Below are 22,991 nucleotides of genomic sequence, written 5' to 3' on the forward strand. Positions count from 1 at the left end.
TCTATGTCTTTTGGTTGGGGCATTTAATCCATTTACATTTAAGGTAATTATCAGTATGTATGTTCCTATTACCATTTTCTTTGTTGTTTTGGGTTTGTTATTGCAGGTCTTTTCCTTCTCTTGTGTTTCCTCCCCAGAAAAGTTCCTTTAGCATTTGTTATAAAGCCGGTTTGGTGGTGCTGAATTCTCTTAGCTTTTGCTTGTCTGTAATCTTTTAATTTCTCCATCAAAACTGAATGAGATCCTTGCTGGGTAGAGTAATCTTCATTGTAGGTTTTTCCATTTCATTACTTTAAACATGGCCTGCCACTCCCTTCTGGCTTGCAGAGTTTCTGCTGAAAGATCAGCTGTTAACCTTCTGTAGATTCCCTTTTATGTTATTTGTTGCTTTTCCCTTGCTGCTTTTTATAGTTTTTTTCTGTATTTAATTTTTGATAGTTTGATTAATATGTGTCTTGTGTTTCTCCTTGGATTTATCCTGTATGGGACTCTCTGCATTCTGGAGTTGATTGACTATTTCCTTTCCCATATTAGGGAAGTGTTCAACTATAATCTCTTCAAATATTTTTTTAGTCCTTTACTTTTTCTATTCTTCTTCTGGAACCTTAAAATTCGAATGTTGGTGCATTTAATGTTGTCCCAGATGTCTCAGAGTCTGCCCTCAATTCTTCTCATTCTTTCTTTCTTTATTCTGCTCTGCGGTAGTTATTTCCCCTTTTTTATCTTCCAGGTCACTTATCCGTTCTTCTGCCTCCATTATTCTGCAATTGATTCCTTCTAGAGAATATTTAATTTCACTTATTATTTTGTTCATTATTGTTTGTTTGCTCTTTAGTTCTTCTAGATCCTTGTTATATGTTTCTTGTATATTCTCCATTCTTTTTCCACAACTTTGGATCATCTTTACTATCATTACTCTGAATTCTTTTCCAGTTACACTGCCTATTTCATCTTCATTTGTTTGGTCTGGTGGGTTTTTACTTTTCTATTTCATCTTCTGTGTATTTCTTGGTCTTCTCATTTTGCTTAACTTACTGTGTTTGGGATCTATTTTTCTCAGGCTTCAGGTTGATAGTTGCCTCTGTTTTTGGTGTCTGCCCCTAGTGGGTAAGGTTTGTTCTGTGGGTTGTGTAGGCTTCCTGGTGGAGGGGACTGGTCCCTCTGTTTTGCTGGATGAGCCTGGATCTTGTCTTTCTGGTGGTCAGGACCATGTCCAGTGGTGTGTTTTGGGGTGTCTGTGAACTTATTATGATTTTAGGCAGCCTCTCTGCTAATGGGTGGTGATGTGTTCCTGTCTTGTTAGTTGTTTGGCATGGGGTGTCCAGCACCAGAGTTTGCTGGTCATTGAGTGGAGCTGGGTCATAACATTGAGATGGAGATCTCTGGGATCTCTCTCCATGGAGAGCTTTTGCTGTTTGATATTATGTGGAGCCAGGAGGTCTCTGGTGGACCAATATCCTGAACTGAGCTCTCTGACTTCAGAAGCACAGGCCTGACACCTGGTCAGAGCACCAAAACCCTGTCAGGCACAGGGCTCGGAAAAAAGGAAGAAAAAAAAAGAAATTAAATAAAATAGAGTTATTAAAATAAAAAATTATTTTAAAAATTTAAAGAGTAATAAAAAAAGAAGAGAGCAACCAAACCAATAAACAAATCCACCAATGATAACAAGCACTAAAAACTATGCTAAGATAAACATAGAAATCAGAAACTAGTCAGTCACATATAACAAACCCCAAGTCTACAGTTGCTCCCAACTTCTACCACCTCAATTTTGGGATGATTCATTGTCTAGTCAGGTATTCATAGATGAAATGTTATCAAGTTGATTGTCAAGATTCAATCCACTGCTCCTGAGGCTTCACAGAGAACTTTTCCTTTCTCTTCTTTGTTTGCACAGCTCTTGTGGTTCAGCTTTGGATTTGACCCCACCTCTGCATATAGGTTGCCCCCTGACAACTGTTCTTCACCCAGACAGGAGGGGGTTAAAGAAGCGGCTGATTAGGGTGCTCTCACTCACTCAGGCAGAAGGGAGAGAGGTGTATTGAATGTGGGGTGAACCTGCAGTGGCACAGGCCAGCATGATATTGAAACAGCCTGAGACATGCTATGTATTCTCCCAGGAAAGTTGTCCCTGGATCAGAGGTCCCTGGCAGAGGCAGAATGCACAGGCTCCCAGGAGGTGTGTGAATAGTGACCTGTGCTTGCATACAAGCTTCGTGGTGGCTGCAACAGCAGCCTTAACATTTCATGCTGTCTCTGGTGTCCATGCTGTTAAATACTGTGCCCACCTGTCTCTGAAGCATGTTTAGGCAGTGTTATGAATCTCCTCTCCTCACACACCTTGTAGCAATTTTCTCTTGACTCTTAGGCAGTTCCAGACTTAGTACAGTTCTTAGTTTCAGACTCTTAGTACAGTTCCTGTACTTCGTCCCATTTAGCTGTGGAGCACTAGCTCCCTTCAGGCTGTGTTCATGCAGCCAACCCCAATCCTCTCCCTGGGATCTCACCTCCAAAGCCCGAACCTCATCTCCCAGCCTCCACTCAACTCAGTGGGTAAGCAGCCGAGCCTCTAAGGCTGGTGGATGCTGGTTGACACCGATCTCCTGTGTGGGAATCTCTCTGCTTTTCCCTCTGCACCTCTGTTGCTGTACTCTCTTCCATGGCTCCAAAGATTCCCCCCAGCCCACCCCCCATATCCATCAGTGAAGGGGCTTCCAAGTGTGTGGAAACTTTTCCTCCTTCACAGCTCCCTCCCAGAGGTGCAGATCCTGTCCCTATTCTTTTGTCTCTTTTCTTTTTTGTTTTGCTCTACCCAGGTACATAGGGAGTTTCTTGACTTTTGGGAGGTCTTAGGTCTTCTGCCAGTATTCAGTTGGTGTTTTGTAGGAGTTTTGTCCACAGGTAGATGTATTTTTGATGTATCTGTGGAGAGGAAGGTGATCTCTACATCTTACTCTTTAGCCATCTTGAAATTCCTCCTAACTTTCTTTTTATTTTAAAATATCTAAGCAATTTTAAAGTCATATATGTGAAAGATCCATAAAAATCTTCATGATTGTTATGTAGGTTTTAATATGCTTGAAGGTAGGAAGGTTTTATTTATGAGACATAGAAAATATCTAATCTCTTTACATCTTAAATAAATCCAACTGTTCATAGAAATATGCAAAAAAATAAATATGACAGCATAATGACTAAACAATCAGGGGTCAGCAAAGTATGGCCAAAGACCAAATCTAGAACACTGCCCATTTTTGTAAACAAAGTTTTATTGGAATACAGTTATGTTCATATTTTTATGAATTGTCTATGATTGCATATACACTACAAGGGTTGTGGAGTTGAATAATTAATACCAATACTTTATGGCTTACACAGCCTAAATATTTTTACTCTAAGACCTTTTAAGAAAAAGTTTGCTAATCCCTGAAATGTATCATCAAAACTACCTACACAGCAAGATTTTACATTTGTACAATATGGTATTATCCTTTGCCATTATGGTTAATTAAAATAAAAATAATGGAAGATTAATGTTGGAAGAATCTTTACAATTATATAATATGTAAAACCTTGTCCTGGACAAGATAAAAGACTTGCAAGTGACAGTTCTAGGATGTAAACCACAGCCATAATTTTTTAATCTCCTATATGATACTTTTTCCTAAGTACTTTGATCTCATACTTTTAAATATAGAGACAAACCTTGAGGAAGATACATACAAAGTAGGATAAATTTACCAGAATGATAACATCAATCTATGTGAAAATTATTAAGAAAGATAATGACAAAAGTGAAAGTAGATTTCTGGATTTTGGTAATGGAGAACTAGAATCTATTATATCATCTTTTCCTGTTAACAGCTCTACACTCTTGGCAAAATATGTTAAAAAGAAAAAAGACACTACCTTAAGTATTGAAGGGCAAATAAAAGCAGGCAGAAATGGGAGATGAAACTACATTTGGAGCTAACTGCTGAACAGCTGTCAACAAAGGAACACTGGAACCTACCAAAAAAGATACCTTACATCTAAGGACAAAGGAGAAGCCATGGCAAGATGGTATGAAGGGTGCATTTGTGATAGAATTAAGTCCCATACCTGCTGGGTGGGTGAACCACAGATGGCAGAACAATTGTACCACAGATGTTATCTCACTGGAGTGAAAGTTCTGAGCCCCACATCAGGCTTCCTAGCCTGGGGGTCCAGAAATGGGAGGAGGAGTCCCCAGAGAGTCTGGCTTTGAAGGCCAGTGAGATTTGACTACAGGACTTCCACAGGACTGGAGGAAACAGGAACTCCACTCCAGAGGGCACACAAAGGGTCTTGTGTGCACCAGGATGCATGGGAAAAAAGCAGTATCACCATAGGAGAATGGGCCAGACCTGCCTGCTGGCATTGGAGGGTCTCCTGCAGAGGTGGCTGGTGGCTGTGGATCACTGTGTGGATGAAGACACTGGCAACAGAAGTTCTGGGAAGTACTCATTGGCTTGAGCCCTCCCAGAGGCTGCCATTAACCACACCATTAGCCTGTAGGCTCCAGTGCTGGGATGCCTCATGCCAAACAACCAACAGGGAGGGAACACAGCCCCACCCATTAGCAGACAAGTGGATTAAAGTTTTATTGAGCACATCCTTGCCCACAAGAGGGACAAGACCCATCCCAACCCACCACCAGACCCTCCCATCAGGAAGCTTGCATAAACATCTTAGATAGCTTCATCCACTAGAGGGAAGACAGCAGAAGCAAGAAGAACTACTATCCTGAAGCCTGTGGAATGAAAACGACAATCACAGAAAGTTAGATGAAATGAAAAGGCAGAGGATTATGTCCCCGATGAAGGAACAAGATAAAACCCCAGAAAAACAACTAACTGAAATGTAGATAGGCAACCTTCCAGAAAAAGAATTTAAAATAATGATAATGAAGATGATCCAGAATATCAGAAAAAGAATGGAAGAAAAGATCGAGAAGATACAAGAAATATTTAACAAAGACTTAGAAGAACTAAAGAGCAAACAAACAGAGATGAACGGTACAATAACTGAAATGAAAAATACACTAGAAGGAATCAATAGCAGAATAACTGAGGCAGAAGAATGGATAAGTGACCTGGAAGACAGAAAGGTGGAAATCACTGCCACAGAACAGAATAAGGAAAAAAGAACGAAAAGAAATAAGACAGTCTAAGAGACCTCTGGGACAACATTAAATGCACTAAGATTCACATTATAGGGACCCTAGATGGAAAAGAGAGAGAGAAAGGACCTCTTTTAAGGACTACTCTTCAAAGAAAATATGTGAAGAGATAATAGCTGAAAACTTCCCTAACATGAGAAAGGAAATAGTCACCCAAGTCCAGAAAGCACAGAGAGCCCCAGGCAGGATAAATCCAAGGAGGAACATGCCAAGACACACAGTAATCAAATTGACAAAGATTAAATACTAAGAAAAATTATTAAAAGCAACAAGGGAAAAGCGACAATGAAAGACAAAGGAACTCCCAAAATGTTATCAGCAGATTTCTCAGCAGAAACTCTGAAGGCCAGTAGGGAACAGCATGATATATTTAAAGTGAGGAAAGGGAAGAACCTATAACCAAGAATACTCTACCCAGCAAGGCTCTCATTCGGATTTTACAGAGAAATCAAAAGCTTACAGACAAGCAAAAGCTAAGAGAATTCAGCACCACTAGACTGGCTTTGCAACAAATGCTAAAAGAACCTCTCTGGGCAGGAAAGAGACAAGCAACTTAAAACAACATTGCACATATATAGAATGCTGTATCAAAACCTCATTGGTATAGCAAATCCAAAAACTATGGTAGACACACACACAAAAGAAAAAGCAACCCAAACACAACACTAAAGATAGCTATCAAACCACAAGAGAAGAGAAAAAGAGAGGAAGGGAAGAAAAAATACCTACAAAAACAAACCCAAAACAAGTAAGAAAGTGGCAATAGGAACATACATATTAAGAATTACCTTTAATGTAAGTGGACTAAATGCCCCAACCAAAAGACATAGACTGGCTGAATAGATACAAAAACAAAACCAGTACATATGCTGTCTACAAGAGACCCACTTCAGACATAAGGAAACATACAGACTGGAAGTGAAGGGATAGAAGAGGTATTCCACGCAAATGGAAATCAAAAGAAAGCTGGAGTAGCAATACTCATATCAGATGAAATAGAGTTTAAAATTGAGATTGTTATAAGAGACAAAGAAGGACACTACATAATTATCAAGGGGTCAACCCAAGAAGAAGATATAACAATTGTAAATATATATGCACCCAACATAGGAGAAACTCAATATATAAGACAAATACTAACAGCCATAAAGGGAGAAATCTACAGTAATACAATAATAGTGTTACTTTCATTAGTGGAGAAATTATCCTGACAGAAAATCAGTAAGGAAACACAGACCTTAAATTACCAGATGGACTTAATTGATATTTATAGAACATTCTATCCAAAAGCAGCAGAATACACATTATTCTCAAGTGCACACAGAACATTCTCCAGGATTGACCACATGCTGGGTCACAGATTGAGCCTCTGTAAATTTGAGAAAATTGAAATCATATCAAGCATCTTTTCTGAGCATAATACTATGAGATCAGAAATATACTACAAGAAAAAAAAACTGTAAGGGTCTTCCCTGGTGGCACAGTGGTTAAGAATCTGCCTGCCAATGCAAGGGACGTGGGTTCAAGCCATGGTCCAGGAAGATCCCACATGCCACGGAGCAACTAAGCTCATGTGTCACAACTACTTAGTCTGTGCTCTACAGCCCATGAGCCACAACTACTGAGACCATGTGCCACAACTACTGAACCTGTATGCCACAAATACTGAAGCCCATGTGCCTAGAGCCTGTGCTCTGTAACAAGAGAAGCCACCACAATGAGAAACCCGCACACTACAACAAAGAGTAGCCTTCACTCATCGCAACTAGAGAAAGACCACATGCAGCAATGAAGACCCAATGCAGCCAAAAGAAAAAAGGAACAAAAAACTGTAAAAAACACAAACACATGGAGATCAAACAGTATACTTCCAAACAACCAATGGATCACTGAAGAAATCAAAGAGGAAATCAAAAAATACCTAGAAGCAAATGACAATGAAAATATGATAACCCAAAACCTATGGGATGCTGCAAAAGAAGTTCTAAAAGGGAAGTTTATAGCAATACGGAAAGCAAGAAATATCTCAAAGAAACAACCTAACTTTACACCTAAAGCAACTAGAGAAAGAAGAAGAAACAAAACCTAAAATTAGTAGAAGGAAAGAAATCATAAAGATCAGAGCAGAAATAAATGAAATAGAGACAAAGAAAACAATAGCAAAGATCAATGAAACTAAAAGCTCGTTCTTTGACAAGATAAACAAAATTGATAAACCTTTAGCCAGACTCATCAAGAAAAAAGAGAGAGGATTTAAATTAATAAAATTATTAATGAAAATGGAGAAGTTACAATGGACACCACAGAAATACAAAGGATCATAAGAGACTACTACAAACAACTGTATGCCAATAAAATGGATAACCTGCAAGAAATGAACAAATTCTTAGAAATGTACAACATTCCCATACTGGACAAGGAAGAAATAGAAAATATGAACAGAACAATCACAAGCAATGAAATTGAAACTGTGATTAAAAACTCCCAACAAACAAAAGTCCAGGACCTGATGGCTTTAGAATAGCCAACATCTATCCTTCTGAAACTGTTCTAAAAAATTTCAGAGGAAGGAAAACTCCCAAACTTATTCTATGAGGTCACCATCACCCTGATACCAAAATCAGACAAAAATATCACAAAAAAATGGAAAATTACAGACCAATATCACTGATGAACATAAATGCAAAAATAGTCAACAAAATGCTAGGAAACAAAATCCAACAGCATATTAAAAGGATTATACACCATGATCAAGTGGGATTTATCCCAGTGATGCAAAGATTTTTCAATATCCATAAATCAATCACTGTGATACAGCACATCAACAAATTGAAGAATAAAAACCATATGATCATCTCAATAGAAGCAGAAAATATTTTGAAAAATTCGACACCAATTTATGAAAAAACTCTCCAGAAAGTAGGCATAGAGAGAACTTACCTGAACATAATAAAGGCCATATATGACAAACCTACCACTAACATCATACTCAATGGTGAAAAACTAAAAGCATTTCCTCTATGTTCATGAATAAAGCAAGGATTTCCACTCTTGCCAGTCTTATTCAACATCGTTTTGGAAGTCCTAGCTATGATGATCAGAGAAGAAAAAGAAATAAAAATAATCCAAATTGGAAAAAGAAGTTAAATTGTCACTGTTTGTAAATGACATTATAATATACATAGAAAATCCTAAAGGTGTTACCAGAAAATTACTAGCGCTCATCAATGAATTTAAGTTGCAGGTTACAAAATTAATAAACAAATCTGTTGCATTTCTACACACTAACAACAAAGATCAGAAAGAGAATTCAAGAAGCAATTCCATTTATTAATACCATCACATCAAAATGAATAAAATACCTAGGAATAAACCTACCTAAGGAGACAAAAGACCTGTACTCTGAAAAATATGATATGCTGGTGAAAGAAATCAAAGACTACACAAACAGATGGAAAGATATACCATGTTCTTGGATTGGAAGTCAATATTGTCAAGAGGACTATACTACCCAAGGCAGTCTACAGATTCAATGTAATGCCTTTCAAATTACCAATGGCATTTTTCACATAATTAGAACAAAACGTTTTAAAATTTGTATGAAAACACAAAAGATGACCAATAGCCAAAACAATCTTGAGGAAGAAAAATGGAGCTGGAGGTATCATGCTCCCTGACTTCAGACTATAGTACAAAGCTACAGTCATCAAAACTGTATAGTACTGGCAGAAAAACAGAAATATAGATCAATAGAACAGGATAGAGAGCCCCAAAATAAACCCCCACACACATGGTCTATTAATCTACTACAAAGGAAGCAAGACTACACAATGGAGGAAAGACAGTGTGTTCAATAAATGGTGCTGGGAAAACTGGACAGCTACATTAAAAAAAATGAAATTAGGCCATTCTTTAACACCATACACAAAAATAAACTGAAAAGGGATTAAAGACCTAAATGTGAGACTGGAAAAAATAAAACTCTTAGAGGAGAACATAGGCAGGACACTCTCTAACATAAGTCACAGCAATATCTTTTTCATCCATCTCCCAGAGTAATGGAAATAAAAACAAAAATAAACAAATGAGACCTAATTAAACTTAAAAGCTTTTGCACAACAAAGGAAACCATAAACAACAAAAAAAAAGACAACCCACAGAATGGGAGAATATATTTGCAAATGATGTGACTGACAAGGGATTAGTCTCCAATATTTACAAACAGCTCATGCAGCTTAATATCATCAAAACAAACAACCCAATCAAAAAATGGACAGAAGACCTAAATAGACATTTCTCCAAACAAGCCATACAGGCAGTCAAGAGGCACATATAAAGATGTTCAACACTGCTAAATATCAGAGAAATGTAATTCAAAACTACAATGAGATATCACCTCACACCAGTCAAAATGGCTATCATTAAAAAACTCCACAAATAGCAATTGCTGGAGTGGGTGTGGAGAGGAGGGAACCCTCATGCACTTTTGATGGGAATGTAAATTGGTACAGCTACTGTGGAGAACAGTATGGAAGTTCCTTAAAAAAACTAAAAATAAAGCTACCATACAATCTTGCAATACCATTCCTGGGCATACATCCAGAGAAAAATTTGGTCTGAAAAGATACATACACCCCAATGTTCACTGCAGCACTGTTTACAATAGCCAAGACATGTAAGCAACCTAAATGTCTGAAAGAGGAATGGATAAAGAAGATGTGGTACATATATACAATGGAATATTACTCAACCATTAAAAAGAATGAAATAATGCCATTTGCAGCAACATGGATGGACCTAGAGATTGTCATACTGAATGAAATAAGTCAGACAGAGAAAGAGAAATATCATATATTGCTTATATGCGGGATCTACAAATAAATGTTACAAATGAACTTGTTTTACAAAACAGAAACAGGCTCACAGATGTAGAGAATGAACTTATGGTTACCAGGGGGGAAGAGTAGGGGGAAGTGATAGTTAAGGAGTGTGGGATTGACATGTACACACTGCTATATATAAAAGGGATAACTACGTCTCATTTTGAATTATGGTTTTCTCAGGGTATATGCCCAACTATGTTGTCCATAGTTGTTGTATCAATTTACATTCCCACCAACAGTGCAGGAGGGTTCCCTTTTCACCACACCCTCTCCAGCATCTATCATTTCTAGATTTTTTGATAATGACAATTCTGACCAATATGAGGTGATACCTCATTGTAGTTTTGATTTGCATTTCTCTTAAAATTAGTGATGTTGAGCACCTTTTCATGTGCCTCTTGGCCATCTGTATGTCTTCTTTGGTGAAAAGTCTCTTCATTTTTTAATTGGGTTTAGTTTTTTGATATTGAACTCCATGAGCTGTTTGTATATTTTGGAGATTAATCCTTTGTCCGTTGTTTCATTTGCAAATATTTCCTCCCATTCTTAGGGTTGTCTTTTTGTTTTGTTTATGGTTTCCTTTTCTGTGCAAAAGCATTTAAGTTTAATTAGGTTCCATTTGTTTATTTTTGTTTTTATTTTCATGACTCTAGGGAGTGGGTCAAAAAAGATCTTGCTGTGGTTTATGTCAAAGAATGTTTTTCCTATGTTTTCCTCTAAGAGGTTAGCACTATTTACAGTAGCTATGGAAGCAGCCTGTCCATCAACAGATGAATGGATAAAGAAGATGTGGCACATATATGCAATGGAATATTAGTCATAAAAAGAAATGAAATTGAGTTATTTGTAGTGAGGTGGATGGACCTAGAGTCTGTCAATCAGAGTGAAGTAAGTCAGAAAGAGTAAAACAAATACCATATGCTAACACATATATATGGAATCTAAAAACAAATGGTACTAATGACCCTAGTGGCAGGGAAGGAATAAAGACATAGACATAGAGAATGGACTTGAGGACACGGAGGGGGAGGGGGAAGCTGGGGCAAAGTGAGAGTAGCATTGACATATATACACCACCAAATGTAAAATAGACAGCTAGTGGGAAGCAGCAGCATAGCACAGGGAGATAAGCTTGGTGCTTTGCAGTGACCTAGAGGGGTGGGATAGGGAGGGTGGGAGGGAGGTTCAAGAGGGAGGGGACATGGGGATATATGTATGCATATGGCTGATTCACTTTGTTGTACAACAGAAACTAACACAACATTGTAAAACAATTATACTCCAATAAAGATGTATAAAAAATAAATAAAAGTAACTCTTGACAGGAAAATTAAATAAATAAAAAGTAAATAAAATGTATAATCAGCAAGGACCTACTGTATAACCCAGGAAACTCTTCTCAGTATTATGTAACAGCCTAAATGGGAATATGATTTGAAAAAAAAATAGATACTTGTATATGTATAACTGAATCACTTTTCTTTACACCTGAAACTTTCACAATATTGTTAGTCAATTATAGTCTAATATATAACAAAAAGTTGAAAAAAGGGGAACTTGAAGAAGGGGAACAAAATAGCATTGCATGAATTTTTCATTTTTATTTGTTTTATTTAAAATTTTTGTATATTTATTTTTGCCTGAGGGCACACTCCATTCAACTCCAAGCAAGGTGGCTAAAATTTGGATGAAAAACTTGCAGTCTTTCTAGCTGAGGGACATAGAAGTCAGAATTTTCTGTGACCATAGCAACTGGAAAATGAGGAAGGATTTCTGAAACAGAGAGAGAGACACACAGGGGAGAGGCTCTAAATTCTGTATGTAAAGTCTACCCAAATTATGGCTGACTCCTGCAACTTCAATTGTTACCCATGCGGGAATTACAGAGTTTGGAGATTTAGTTCAGCCATGTTAACGGCTTGTTGAAACAACAACAACAAAATGAATACTATTCAGAGGGATAAAACAAAAATTCAGAGTCTTTTCAAATCAAAATATCCACAATACAATCTAAAATTATTAGTCATATAAATGAGAATATGCGATCCATACTCAAGAGAAAATATAATCAGTAAATTTGGAGATAAGTATACCCATATAATAAAATCTGCAAAGATTTTAAAGCAGGTATGCTCAAAGACATTAAGGAGAATATACTTATAATAAACACATTTTAAGTTTAAGCAGAGAAATAGAATATATTAAAAATAACAAAGGTAAATTCTAGAACCAATAACACACTGTATAATGTGAAAAAAATTACTGGTTGGACTTAATAGCAGATTACAGAAGAAAGAGTTAATAAACTACTATAAATTTATCCAATCAGAAGAACAAAGAGAAAAAAATTTGAACACTGCCTCAGAGATATGTCAGATAATAGGAATTCTAGAATAAAAGGAGAGAGATACTGGAGCATAAAAATTATTTAAAAATAATATCCAAGTTAGTTTTGCTTCTGTTTAGCAGGTAGAAAGTTACAAGAGCATATGGTCCCTATCTAACAATGAGTAAAACTGGAAAATCTACAAAATCATAACTTTTCTTGTTTGCTAACAACTATTATAACTCTGAACTCTTCATGTTTTTCAAAATCAGTATAACCAAAATTCCCTGGGATGCACAGATGCAACATATGTGAAAGAAGCAAAATCAACATCACTTCTGTAGAAAGGGTCTTTGCCATAGAAACTCTGACACTAGAATTTCACCGGCCACGGAAGCTGTCCATGGGAACTAACAGTTCTCCCATTTGGATGAGTATAAAGTAGCAGATTCACTTTTTTACAGATTAATCTCCTCTTTTCTTCCCTCCAAGATGTGGGAAGTTGGGCACATCTTTGTTTTAAAATACAGTATGAAAATTAAATAATTCTTTTGGGTCCAGCTGGAATAATAATGGCCAATATTTATTAAGTGCTTACAACGTACCATGTTCTTTTAGTTGTTATTACACTTAATCCTCCTACTAAACCTATTAAGTAGTTACTATTATCATCCCCACTTCACAGATGAGGAAACTCATTCCCTGAGAGCGCGGGTCCCCAACCCCTGGGCCGCGGACTGATATATCAGTCCACAGCCTGTTAGGAACTGGGCCACACAGCAGGAGGTGAGCAGCGGGTGAGCGAGCAAAGCTTCATCTGCTGCTCTGTATAGTTCACATTACTGCCTGAACCATACCCCCTCCGCCCCCGCCCACCCCATCCGTGGAAAAGTTGTCTTCCACAAAACCAGTGCCAAAAAGGTTGGGGACAGCTGCCTGAGAGGACTTTCTTTCCTAAAGTCACAGAGCTACTAAATGGTGGTGCTAATATTAAGACCCGGGCGATCTTTGTGCTGAATCCACATTGTTAATTAACTTTGTGCTATGCTCTCTTCCCTCTAGAACAGAAAGTGTACAAGTCTAAAGCATTAGCTTATTGGATAGCAGTTTAGAAAGTTGGAAAAGTTAAGTAGGTAAGAGGTAGGAAAGAAATATCGGTCTCAATCATCTTTAGTGACTCAGCATACTTTAATGGCTTCAATATGCTCATATATCTCTTATACAATTTTGACTTTAAAAGACCCTATAAACATATTTAACTGTACTGGGCATCTTTATTTTGCTCAGTTGCTCAGAATATGTTGCTGTTCATACTCACTGATCATATGAAGTGTTAAAATATTACTGTCATTCCCCACAATTACTTAGTTAAAACTCCTATTATTATAATATTGTGGTTTTCAAAAAGAAAAAATATGCTACAGACCTAAAAGATTTAAAAAACAGTATAATTATCTTTACTGTCATTTCAGTAGTTTTAAAAATTGTGACTCCATTCAGATAAATATTGCCTTGCTTCTTTATTCTTTGATGTCTTTTAAATAGAAAGTAAACTGTGACATGAAATAAATAAAAATAAAAAATAGAGACCTTGGCCTTGCTATAAGTGACAGACAAATTGAAGAACAAGGTGAAGATTAAACTCTAGCTTCATTTCTTCTTTATCATCTGCTCTCTATAGAGCCCTTCAAATCTTCTGCCCATATGGGCTGTCTCCATGTTCAGTACTGTCCTTGATCTTTGCCTTGGGATCTCTTATAATGATACTCCAGTTCACTGAGCAGATTGCTAGATTGTTCAGCCAACTTGGCATTGGCACCTGGAAGGTACTTGATTACGTGGCTCCCACTCTGTCCAACTTCTGGGTTTGTCTGTATAAAATAAGACTGAATTCAGCAGTGCAGCTATTCACTTACATTTGAGATGTATGAGTGTTCCATTTAATTGGAATTGAAAGCAAAAAATTAAAAGGATTAAGAAAAAGTTAAAAATCAGCAAAAGGAAACTGGGATCATTTTTCTGTGTGACGTCTTTGAGCTTCTCAATCAGAGGAAGATTATCAACATAGCAAATATAAGTGGAAAAAATAATTGAGAATCTTGTATAATAATCATAGCATTCAAGTAGAGAGAATACTAAAAATTATGCATTGAATTATGAACAGAGTTCTTCATTAACTAATACTATGTTGATTCAATAATTTGGTGTCTCTAACATTTCTTTGGGTGATATAATTTTATAGGCATGGAAGGAATCTCAGCAGTGCATATAAACATCCAAAAGAGAACAGGGGAAATGTTAGTGAAAGAGTTTGGGGGTTTTCAGGGTTCTATGTTTAAGTGCCAGACAGAATTAATTTTTATGAATTCCCCAGTGATCTAGTGATGGAATTAAAATAAAACATTCAATCAGAAGGGGAAAAATATTTATCTATTCATATGAATATATGCTATATAGAAATAAATCCATATTTCTAGAGTTACATACTCTTATTCATAAAATATATATACATATATTTATATTTCTAGAGTTAAGGAATATTAAAATTTTTAAATGAATTTTATTTTTTGAAGATGTATTCACATTATTCAATATATTCCACAGTTATAAAAAATGGAATGATGTCCATTCATCTTGTCCTCAGATGTTACTGATTGCTTATGTATGCTTGCACAGCTATTCTGTACATGTACTAGAAAGTAAATATATAAACTTAAATATTTTCCCTTTTTACTCAATGGTATTTTACTACATGCAGCAATCTGCATTTTTGGAGGATTTTTTAAGTTTATAAACATATGTTTATGTATATTTATTTCATCAAGCTTCTTTATTAATTTTTTTAATGACTGAATGTGGGTGAATCTTAATTAAATTAATTTTTCATTCAGCTTCTGCCAATGTGGCCATGAGGGAATGTGGATCCAAACTGGTAAAATCTTACAATTCTCTAAAAGAAGCCAATGGTTAAAATTTTTATGGTAACTCTCCCACATTTTAAATGCAGGTACTAATTTAAATGTTTTTTTAGAAAACTAAGCAATGTATATAAATTACGTCTGCAAGTTAAATCTGACAAGTGGGTCAGTCACTGTCTACTTAAAAAAAAAATCTTTGCATTGTTAAATTTGAAAAATCAGTGGATGAAGAAGCATATGTGTAATATCCACTCTATATAAATGTGGACACAATACCCTATTGATCTTCTTTCATAAAAATAATTTAAATATGTGATATTATCACTGAACATAAATATTTTATTTTGAAACTAAACAAGTTACCAAATTGGGCCAGCAAGCAGGAGAAAAGCATACTGTTGTCTCTTTCTATAAGATGCTACCTTAGCAGCATATATAATAAAAGTTGTTTTTTCTTATTTTTCCAATTAATTTTAATTGTTAGCTTTATTTTCTCAAAAGTTACACATATGCATACTTTAAAAGGTAAAATGTTTCTATGATTCTTTTAATTTTGAAAAAGCTATTTCCTTTCCCATCCTACAGACACTCAGTTCTTATTCTTAGGAGGCAGCCACTTCAATTCCTTTGCTATTTTTTCCTAGTATTTGCCTTCTTTTCTCACAAAAAGCTTATACTAATACTTCTTGATTGTCTAAATTTTAGATATTACTTACTGACTTCCTATTTTCAATAATTATAATTTAGCTTGACACACACTTCCTTCATCCCTATTTTCCCAATTTCTCAATCATAATTTTTGGTGAGATCAGAGTTTGGTATTTACCATATCACCACTGAACTCTATAGTATACTATGATTGCCTATCCTTTCTTACCTTGCTTTTTGTTTTCTCAGGAGATTATTATCAGCTTTTTTTTCCCCAGCTGTTTACTGCTATGTATCTATTACTAATTTGTTTCTCTACCTCTCAAAGTAGTCAAACCTTTGGTCATCAATGAGTTTCTTCCTCTTTCTTTCCTATTTCTTTTTCTTTTCTCTCTCTTTGTCTTAGACATTCTCTCTGGAGCCTTCACTTCTGCTCCTGATGAACTGTTCTTTGGCTTGTTGTAAACCATCTCATCACTGGCACTTAATGTCTAGGTTGCTTGAAGCCTCTACTGCTTCTTCATGAAGTATCTGCTTTTGTAAGCCTTTGTCACTGACAAGGGAGTTTTCAGTTGTTCTGGTATCATGGAAAATGTCAGAGTAGAGAAATAAACCACCACGGGTATGGTGATTGGTTAGAAGACAGATATGGAGAAGAAATTTTGAGAATTTGAGAAGTTAGGTCAAGCTGACCTAAGGGAAGATAATAAAATACCTCAAATAACTTCACTCATCCTCTTTTGTCTTTATGTCTAGAACACTATTTTCCCTCTCTGCACAATGTCCCTTATTTTGTTTTCTTATTTTAAATCTTCACCAGTCTTGTGACATGGTTTTTAAAAATAGAAACACTTTATTTCTTTGAATGAAAGGAATGAGACTACATTGGTATCAACAGATAACTTCTTTAAAGGCAATTTTATATGTTCTCTGACATAGAGAGGCAAATCAAAATAATGTTATTTTAAGCCAATTTCCCTCATATATTTTGGCTAAAAGACAGAAGAATATTTTCTGGTAAACTACCAGTGTAATGTTCTTATTAGAAAGGTATTTGGCAATGGATGAAGGGGAACACCTCTTATCTATACAATATAATACTTTAAAAAGAGAATAATAATATAAAAAATACTTGCTATTGAAAAATGGGATATATTTATATGTTATAAAATAGAAATAGAGTATCAGCTACTCTGTTTTCAAAAATGTCTTTTTGAAAAGAAAATTTCCATGAAGGCATAAATGTAAACAATTCTAAAAGTTAAATCTAAAATTGTGTAGATTATTTTCATTATGATAAATCTAAGGATACTTATATGTAATATATAAATGAATTATCACTAATATATAAGACAAAACACCCAAATAAGATTATACAACTAGTAACAAGTAAAAATTATATTGAAATATTTGTATGAGAGCACCAGATTTTGGAAACTTCTTAAAAAATAAAGTTTACCACAGTTTATCAGAAACTTATTCATAAGAAATTGAAGGTCATTTGGGTCACTCTATTTCTGAAGCCGATTTATCTCATTTAGCTGCTGACTATATCAGTCTGATCAAGTGGAAAAGAGCCTCTACTCCACCAGCATCAATCCCAGATGAATCATATTGACTTGCTTTTAAAGACATAATGGAAATGGCACAGGATACTACCACCTCAGGCTAGAGTTGAGAGTCTTGAAATGTCTTGGCGATTGGCCAAACACTCAATCAGTTCAGTAAAATATCCCAATTAATATGTGTGAATTAAATACTTATTTTAGCCAAACAATCAGTTAGTAGAGCTGATGTCAACTTTTTGACACAATGATGACTAAGTCACTACTTTCCTCTCTATATAAAAATTTATAGGGCAAAAGTGTAGTGATTGATACAATATAGTAAGGAAGTGAATTGTTCCAAATCAGTTTTTAGACAAAAAGCTGAAGGTTAGTAGTTGAACATTTCTATTGACTATCTCATATAAGATTTTTTACACACCGTCCTGCCATAGGAGACAGAATATGGATTCCAGAATAAATGTTTCTTGATAACTGAGTGTTGCCATCATGACTGTATTTATTGGAATGCCACAGCCATAATTGTATAAGAAGAAGTGGATGTTGTGAAATTGTTGTCCATTACTTACCAGGGACACAACAGATCTCAAGTAATTGCTTTCTTAAATTTAGCTGATGAACATGTTACTTTAATAACTGTGTGTTTCTAAGGTATTTGAGAAAAAGAAGAGTGTGCTCATGTAATGCTTATTTTTAAAAGCACATACACAGAACATTCTGGGAGCAAGTAAGCCAATATTATGAGGAATAATTTTACCCCTAGTGGGTAGTAATTATTATACTATTTTTTGTAACTTTTATACTTTTAAATTTCCACTAGGAAAAAGTTACTTGTTTTTTAAAAGAAAAATCCCCTTATTTCAGGCATAAAAGCAGAGTGAGACAAAGTATTTGCAGTAACATGGCCATGATGAAGACATAATATGAACCAAATGCAGAAACTCTTTTCTCCTCCTTATCTTCTTTCATTTTGTTTTGCTTTATTCTTTGTATTTATTCAGTCATAGACTTAAAAGTATTCATTAAGTATCTACTATGTTCCAAACACTGTCCTAGGTTCTGGGATTTTAATGATGATGAACCAAAACATGGGTTCCTCTTCTTATGCTGACAAATAAAGATGGTATTTGGACTAGTGGACAGATATTAATCAATTATGACACATACTCCAAAATAAATGTAGAATGACAGCTGTGATCCTATCTGAGGAAACAGGAAATGCTGTGAGCAAGGGGATAAACCATTCTATAGTCAATAGGAGAAAGCAGGGGTCTAAATTGAGTAGGAGGTAAGAATTACTTAGCAGATATTCTAGACTTCTCTTTTTGGACAAGACAGAGAGATGCTGGGAGCTGTCAGCTTTTGCACTTAAAGGGTTTTGGGTTGAAAGTCATCATCAGGAAATGAGATGATCTTATTTCTGATTAGTGAGCCTAAACTTCAACATTATATCTTCTGAGTTCTCCACATCCATCTTTCAATCAATTTTGGTACTCAGAGTTTTATTCTCTCTGAGTCTGTGAAAATCCCTCACATGTGCTATGAGGGTGTCATTTTACTAACTCTCATCCCTTGTCTTAGCACATGCTCAGCACAGTTTTTTTTTTAAGCTCTAGAATATAAACTCTAGAATATTAAACAACTCCAAACAGCTACATTTTTTCTATCCTGGATATATTGGTTTTATCTTTCTCTGAACTAGATCTTTTATTATGTCCCTAGTGTGCAGACAACAATACATACTAATTTATAGGAATGTAGAAGTTCAAAAATAAGGAAGAAGGGTTAGAGGCAGTTGGGAAAGGCAGATATACAATGGAATATTACTCAGCCATAAAAAGAAACGAAATTGAGTTATTTGTAGTGAGGTGTATGGACCTAGAGTCTGTCATACAGAGTGAATTAGGTCAGAAAGAGAAAAACAAATACCGTATGCTAAAACATATATATGGAATCCAAAAAAAAAAAAAAAAAGGTTCTGAAGAACCTAGGGGCAGGACAGGAATAAAGATGCAGACATAGAGAATGGATTTGAGGACACCAGGAGGGGGAAGAGTAAGCTGGGACGAAATGAGAGAGTGGCATGGACATATGTACACTACCAAATGTAAAATAGCTAGTGGGAAGCAGCCACATAGCACAGGGAGATCAACTCCGTGCTTTGTGACCACCTAGAGGGGTGGGATAGGGAGGGTGGGAGGCAGATGCAAGAGGGAGGAAATATCGGGATATATGTATATGTATAGCTGATTCACTTCGTTATAAAGCAGAAACTTACACACCATTGTAAAGCAATTATACTCCAATAAAGATGTTAAAAAAAGGAAAGGTAGATATTATTGTCTTTCCTTATTTAACAGGGATGAAATTAGGTAAATGAGAAGTTAAGTGAGTTTATAAAGATTACCTAAAAAATTAGTGGCAGAGATGACATTCAAAACTAGGCTTTTTGACTCCAAATCCTATGCTGAATAGAAATACATAATATAATTCTATAGTGTATCTAAATTAATATTTAAGATTACATTAATGTTATATTTTAGGTTTACATAGATTTATTCAAGAATGTATTTATTTCACTCTGTCTCTGAAGTTACATTTTGACAAGATTTTTCAATGTTCTCTTTCTGCTACATTAAACTTGCTTTATTTTATCATAGATTTTTAAGTTGTTGGCTTAAAATTTTACACTTGATATGTATATAGATATTAGACTCATAAGCAGGCTGAGTGAAGTATCTGAAATAACATTAAAGTACTAACCACTGATGCTAGACATTCCCAAATAGTTGGATTATATTTATACCAGAAGATGGCATAAGAGCTATAGCAATGGAAAATTACACACAACAGACCATGGACTTCTTAAAGGATTGCATTATAAACCAGTATGTAAATTATATAATTCTCTTCTTTTCTGATAAAAAGCATTCTTTTCCCTGTGAAAAATTCCCCTTCTTTTTAAATTATGTAATGATTATAGAATAATATAACACACACATACACAAAAATTAAAATTAAAACCACTCAAATTTCACAGTCCATAAACAGCTATCACCAACACATTACACATGTGGAGGGTCAATGTACATGATTAGAGGGCTAGGTTTAATGCCTAAAGGTCCAAGTTCTATGCCTTTAAGGTCAGGTGTCCCAGGGTGAACCAGATTGTATGCCTAGAAAAGCAAGATCCACATCTAGAAGACTTAAATCAATCCTGAAGGTACACATTTCACACACAGAGTGCATGTATAGCCAGGTTCCATGCTAGGAGATTGGTATTCCATATATGGAGTTTCCATTTCTATGTCAAGGAGGCCAGATTCCATTCTTGGTGAAGATATTCCACATACGGAGTGACAGATTCCATAGTTGTAGGGCCAGGTTCCATGCTTGGTGACTGAGATCCCATACATGGAGTACCAGGTTCCAGGTCCAGGAGACCAGGCTCCATGTTTTAGAGTGACATGGAGGGGGTTAGTTTGAGGGATTTGGGGCTGATCAGGAAAACGATATGACCACAAGAGGCAATGACACACAACAAGATTTATTGTGCAGTGTTTGGACAGGGTTGCATAAGAGGGGAAGTTCCTCACAGCATAAGTTCAGTCAGAGGCTTATGGTAAGTGGGCTAGCCCCAGAAGGGGAAAAGGGCAAGAGAACTTCTGGGGTAGAGGGAGATAGAAGTGGGAGCCTATGTGTCTAGGTGACGTCAATCAGTAGAATGGGGAAATCACTGGGTCAGAGAGCTCTAAAGGGCAGCAGCAGCTTGGAGTCTTATAACCACAAGCTTCTATCTTTTCATTGGCCAGGAGATACCAAGGATTGTGTTGGTCAAAAAGTTCTTGTTACATGTTATGGAAAATCCCGAACGAATTCTTTGGCCAAGCCAATATTTCACAAGATATACAAAGCAGGCATGGTCTAAGTGGCTAAAATTTGGCTTGTTTGGGCTATTTTAAAAATAACTGGATATGTACAAATTTAAGTGTGATGCTAGTGGGGTTTTGAGCTAACAGTTTATTTCTGCAGTGAAGAAATAAACAACTTAGGCATCAATACAAAGAGGTCATCTTTCTCTAATTTACATACCACAACGTCTGTAATGAAAATTCAGGAACTACTCCTGGATTGACAGTTTCCACATTTGTAAGAACATTTTCTATGTTTGAAGAGTGAGATTCTGGACATAGAAAACCAGGTTCTTTGTTTGTAATGCCAGAATCCATATCTAGTAGAGCCTACTAAGACTGAACTGCTTGGTATCTTATATGGCGTGTCAGGTTCCACAATTTTAAGGTCATGTTACATGTTTAGAGATTGAGTTTCCACACACAAAGTGCCATATTTCATGTATGTAGGGTCCCCTAACATGGGTGGAATTTGAGACACCACACCGCAAGGGCCAGGTTCCATGTGTGTAGAGTTCTGTATTTGGAGACTGAGATGCCATATATAGAATGTCATGTTCCGTGCTTGGAGGGACACAAGTTTATTAATTAACTAATTAATTATTTTTTGTCAAAGTATAATTGACCTACAAAACTGTGTTAGTTCCATGTGCATGAACTACTGTTTCTATATTTCTATACATTACAAAAAGATCACCAAAATCTAGTTACCATCTGTCACAAAGTTATTTCATTATTATTATTATTATTATTAACATCGTTATTAGAGCATAATTGCTTTACAATGGTGTGTTAGTTTCTGCTTTATAGCAAAGTGAATCAGCTATAAATATACATATAACCCCATATCTATTCCCTCTTGCATCTCCCTCCTTCCTACCCTCCATATCACACCTATCTAGGTGGTCACAAAGCACTGAGCTGATCTCCCTGTGCTATGCAGCTGCTTCCTACTAGCTATCGATTTTATATTTGGTAATGTATATATGTCCATGCCACTCTCTCACTTTGTCCCAGTTCACCCTTCCCCCTCCCTGTGTCCTCAAGTCCATTCTCTAGTAGGTCTGCGTCTTTATTCTTGTCCCGCCCCTAGGTTCTTCAGGAGTTTTTTTTTTTTTTTTTTTTTTAGATTCCATATATATGTGTTACCATACGATACTTGTTTTTCTCTTTCTGACTTACTTCACTCTATATGACAGACTCTAGATCCATCCACCTCACTACAAATAACTCAACTTTTTTTCTTTTTATGACTAATATTCCATTGTATATATGTGCCACATCTTCTTTATTGTTCATCTGTCGATGGACACTTAGGTTGCTTCCATGTCCTGGCTATTGTAAATAGAGCTGCAGTGAAAACTGTGGTACATGATGCTTTTTGAATTATGGTTTTCTCAGGGTATATGCCCAGAAATGAGATTGCTGGGTCGTATGGTAGTTCTACTTTTAGTTTTTTAAGGAACCTCCATATTGTTCTCCATAGTGGCTGTATCAATTTACATTCCCACCAACAGTGCAAGAGTGTTCCATTTTC

This window comes from Globicephala melas, chromosome 17, assembly GCF_963455315.2.
Source record: "Globicephala melas chromosome 17, mGloMel1.2, whole genome shotgun sequence".
Taxonomy (NCBI): Eukaryota; Metazoa; Chordata; class Mammalia; order Artiodactyla; family Delphinidae; genus Globicephala; species Globicephala melas.